The 5245-nt window shown below is 37.4% G+C and overlaps 1 long non-coding RNA gene across 1 annotated transcript; it reads right to left on the reverse strand.

Moving 5' to 3' along the window:
- Positions 1–582: 582 nt before the first annotated feature.
- Positions 583–1442, reverse strand: LOC110712128. Its single transcript, XR_002509499.1, has 2 exons — positions 1360–1442; positions 583–1021 (listed from the first exon to the last, which is right to left on the reverse strand). It is a non-coding gene; the product is annotated as an uncharacterized LOC110712128 (long non-coding RNA).
- Between the last annotated feature and the right edge of the window lie 3803 nt (positions 1443–5245).

A 5245-nucleotide genomic window follows, 5' to 3' on the forward strand; every position in this document is an offset into this window, starting at 1 on the left:
AGTTATCAAACTGCTCTCTGTTGTTTTCTCTTAGATCTTCCATCAGACTCTTCACAATATCCATGTATTTAGTGTAAATTGTATTGAGTAAGTTTTTGGTCGGAGACTCGCCTTCTATTCCTTCTAAAACTGATTCGTCTTGCCTTTGTGTGTAAGGCTCGAATGGTTCAAGAAAATGTGTCATATGTTCCGTTGGCAGTTGATTTTCTAGATCTAGCTGATCCTATAAAATAGTCTCAGGATTGTGTTCAGATGAATTAACATCTTCGTGAGTGTTTCCTTTACGTGCTGAACGGCTGAACGCTTAGGAGCCATTGGAAAAACTTCTAACTTAAAAAAGTTAAATGGATTTAGTTTAATGTTCTCCCAATGTGGTCGCCAAAAAACTTGTTGAGATAAATATTATTCTTTACCAACAAGTTAAATACTCTATCTTGTTCTAGAGTATTAGGAGGTTGCCCCTCGAATTACTGGTTTCAAAGACTGATAACCTTGCTAAAGTAAAAACAAAAACAATAAGGAAGTTTTCCCAAAAGAAGTAAAACAAGTTAGATTGCTCAAAGAAACGAGTAGATAAACATATGACAAAAGATACAAATGCATTCCATGAAGTAAAGGATAGAATCAGGTCTACAATTGTATAAGTTGAAGGAGAGGTTACCTCCATGGTCATACAATTGGTGAAGACTAACGATCTTTAATACATGTTAAGAGATAAACTAAACTATCACTTGGTTACTAAGCCAAGGGAAACTACGAAAGCTAAGAAGAAAGCTTAAGAGAAATGAAATGCTTGTTGTTGATTGATTTGCTGATGTCTTCCTTTGATCCTTGCGCTTCTATTTATAGGCGAAATGGAGCGGTTATGGCTGACTCCCATAACTGTTGTACGGCACTTCTTCAAAAATTAAAAACATCCATCTGCCTCCTAAACCGACCTTTGTTTATTGGGCCTCTATGTGATATTGGCCCAGTTCCTTTTATGTCTTGACCAGTTTAGCCCAGAAACCTTTTGCTCACTCTAAAACCCATTTCATTCGATCAAAGTCAAAAAGGTCAAACAAAAAGTCAAAAATCTGATCTTTGGGTGTAACAATACTAATAAAATAATACGAATTAATCATAATATACATATAACTAATTCTAACATGCTTTCTAACTTGCATTAAAATTCATACATCATATAAACATGCTTCTCATATAAATTCCATACATCAAGTAGTACATAAAATAATCTAGGCCTCTCATGGACCCCATATGCTTCACATGTAAATTTCCAAGCCTAACATGATACTACTTTGCAATAAAATAAATATACCTAATATCATACTACCTACAGTGAGAGTATGTGTGACATACCTTGCCTAACAAATCTAAAATTCAAGCACAAAGCAACTTTAGAACGCGTCTTCTACGAACTCCTCTTCTAAAAATCATAAATAACCATAATCAATACTACTTATCAATAATTACATAATCTAAATTAAAATTACAACTTTATAAATAAATTAAAATATCATTTATAAAGCTTTAAAACTACCCTTTTTTTAAATCAATTCAAAAAACCAATTTAATCTGCATCAATACTCCTTAAAACCCATTTAAATAATTACATGATAGATTTTAGGGAAATTCTCATTGGTGCTCATCAGTTTTTTATTTTTCTCAATGACGAACAACAAAAATTCTAATTATCTTTGCTAATAAAAAATTAATAATATAAACTAACTATATCATTAATGATAAATTTTGATTAAATTTTTTAACTAGGGTTAGTTTTTTTTATTTTTTTTTTTAATAATTAAATTATTTTTAAAATAATTTTCTTTTTAAAAAACCCCATCAGTCCATCACCCCCTCAGCTCCCCCACCCAGCCAATCCACCAGCCCCCCTACGCTGATCGTCACGCCTAAACCCTTCCCCTTTCCCCTAAAACAATAACGAACCACCCTCCCTCCCCCATGAAATCCCCCCCCCCCCTCCCTCCCCCAATTCAAGCTTCTTCAGATTAGGAAGACTAATTATTGCCCTTGTGAATTCATGCAATTTACAGTGAAGGCATCCACCCAATTGAAGGACAACTAGTGATTGAATTTCAAAGATACAACTGGGTACAAAAACAGCACGAGTTAAATTGGAGAAGGGGTCGAGAATTAGCTTGATTGCAACCACTTTTCGGGTAAAAAGTAAAGTAATCAATTATTCTAATGTCGCCGTGCAAAGTTTAGATATAGCGCCAGGGTAAGGGATCAAAAGGTTGAAGGTTTGGATATGTGGGGAGGTGATTTGTCACATAATATGATAGACTATGTCTATGAATCTCAGAATCTTTGCTTTTTTTTCTAAGGGGGGTTTCGGGAAAGGGGTTGGTGATTCAAGGGGAATGAAGAAAGGGGAGTGGCGACGCGACAGGGGAGGGGGGGTTGGTGTCGTCACCGATGGAGGGGGGTCAGGGCGGGACGGCCAATGCAGGGAGGCGGCTGGGCGTGGTGGGGAAGGGGATGATGTTTTTTTTTTAAAAAAAGATAATTTTTAAAATAATAATTTTAGTCGATTACCAAAGAAAATTTGATGTTTTGTTATTTACCATTGAGAAAAATAAAAAACTTAAGAGCACCAAAGAGAATTTCCCTAGATTTTAACTAATCTTCATGAATTTAAATCTGAAAATTAAAATTATGAACTTTGAAATTATATTGATAAAAAAAAAAGTATGAATTTGAATTAGAAAGAAGAAGAGTAAAAAAAGAAAGAAAGAAAGAAAAGAATTTTTTTTTGAATAGTGTTCGGCCACCAGCCCCACCGCAACTGGTGGCAGCAACGACAGCCATCCAAGACCTGGTGGTCGACGACAACTTGTGTTGGCTGCCCTTCGTGGCTGTGGTGGTTGGCTACCTTCATCTTCTTCTTCTATTTTTTTGTCTCTCCAAAACTCAAAAACAATAAAATGCTTAGTTTATTTTGAAATTCGACAAACTTTGAAAATTTATGACTAAAGGGATTTATATACCACTGCCATTTAGTCATGCGTGTCATAAAAATTCCTTATCTTTCTCCCAAGCTTATTTAGTTTACATAAGTTGAAAATAGAATTAAGGCAAAAATCCTTGCAAAATAAATGTTTTAGGAAACTTAAAAAGATCTTCTACCATCAAATAATCTGCTTGATTTAAAACCTTTACTAGAATATTCACTTAATAAAATGATCATCTTATTCCCTTAAATTTTAGTGATCATATTATTTAGTATTATATTCTAGAATATTCTAACAAATAAAATCATTGTAATAAAATAAATTCAACTACTTGATTTAATTAAAATATATTGATAAATATAATTGATATTTATTATATACTTGTATAAAATACTTACTACTTGTATTTATGCTATTAAAATACGTATATTTCCTCACCAAAAAAAAATAAAAATAAAAAATAAAAAACACTAACAATACTAAATTTATTGATCCATTCTTAGTCAAAGTCACAGCCTAATTGAATTACCAATCTTGCTTGAACATGACCCAAACCAAAGTCTCAACCCTATACCCAACACAATTATCCGTTGACCCAAAACATGAAATGACCGATCTGACTATTAGTTGACTTGAACTTGACCCGATCCAAAATAACCCAACATGTACCTAACTCAAATTACACAACCTGATTGCCAAGTCGTAGATTAATATTGATACTAATAATATATACATGTATACATCTATCAATACTAATAGGAGTAAGGAGCTTATACATCAGGCAAAATACCAACCCAACCCAATTATCCGTTCGTTGACCCAACACTCAAAATGACCCGACCCGATAATCAATTGACTTGAATTTGACCCAGATCCGAAATGACTTAACCTTTACCCGATTCAAAAAACTTAATTGCTAAGTCTAAGATTAGTATTAATAGATGTATGCATGTATTATTAGTAGGAGTAAGAAGCTTAAACATCAGGCAAAATATCAACATAATAAAAAATATCATCCTTGGTAATTGCTGTCCACGTGGCCCAATGGTATGCTGACACGTGTCAGTCTCAGAGAGGCCCAAAGGGATCCAATCCTCTACTGACACGTGGCACCTTAACCATAAAAGGGGAACTGATCCCTTCCACTATAAATAGAGGAAAATCCTCATTTATTACATATTCATAAATACAAACACAAAAAACCGAGCAATATTAATTGCTGAATTCTCTCTGAATCAAAGAGAAAAACCTTTACATTCCACACTTTAATACATCCGGAAACGTTCTATCTTGATTGTCGGAGGCGGAACTCCACCCAACCGGAGTTTTTGTGGTTTTGCAGGTACAGACGATCGACGCGCATTCTCGGAATTGTAACTCTCTCGAGGGACTCCAAAAACCCCGAAACATTTGGCGCCGTCTGTGGGGAGAGTACTTCTGAGATGACATTGGAATCTATACCGCCTGTTGAGGGCAAACGGCCTATGGCCGAGACCGAGGTCCACACGGACTAAGACAGTGGTGACGACTTTGAGGTCGACACCTACGTGGCCCCAAACGGGTCATATAGAACAAGACGCACCCGTTCCAAAGAAACAAGGGAACGGGGCGAAGATAAACCTGGTCCTGGCAGCCCAACCTTCAAGCCGGCTGGGAGACCCCAGGCGGCGGAAGGAGCTGCCCCCGTGACAAGAGACGAACTCATGAAATTCATGACGAGTTTTAAAGGGGATATCAAGGACCTGATAAGTAAGTCAGCTGGCACTAACAAGGGTCAGCCGGCCAAGAAGCCTTCTCCCTCCGGGAAGAAGCATATTAAAGATCGTGTGCCTACTCCTCACCCTAAACCAAAAGGGGCGGACGGGCCCATGATCGACCTATCCAAACTTCGTTTCCCTGAATCTGGGCAAAGGAAGGCCATTCGGCAAGTTCAGCCGGATGGGTAAAAAAAGACTTACTCAGACGCCCGGATGTTCATCCAGGACAAGAGAAGTCAACAAATGTCTGAGTCGACCTCAACGTCGACTTACCCAGACAGTTTCCGGAATACTTCAATGAAGTATTCGAAAATAAACCGAGAGAGTCAGTCACGCGGCATGTCCGCAAGTACTGGCCCTCAGATTATCCAGCCGGCTCCATATGTGCCTCAAAAGCCGTACATGCCGTATGGATCACCATACATGCAGCCGGCCTTCTTTGGGGGTCGGGCGGCATAACAAGTCCAGCCCATGGACTGGCAGCTCCGGCTGCTGAACCTTGGGGAACATCCA

The sequence above is a fragment of the Chenopodium quinoa genome, unplaced genomic scaffold (genome assembly GCF_001683475.1).
Source record: "Chenopodium quinoa cultivar QQ74 unplaced genomic scaffold, ASM168347v1, whole genome shotgun sequence".
Lineage (NCBI taxonomy): Eukaryota > Viridiplantae > Streptophyta > Magnoliopsida > Caryophyllales > Amaranthaceae > Chenopodium > Chenopodium quinoa.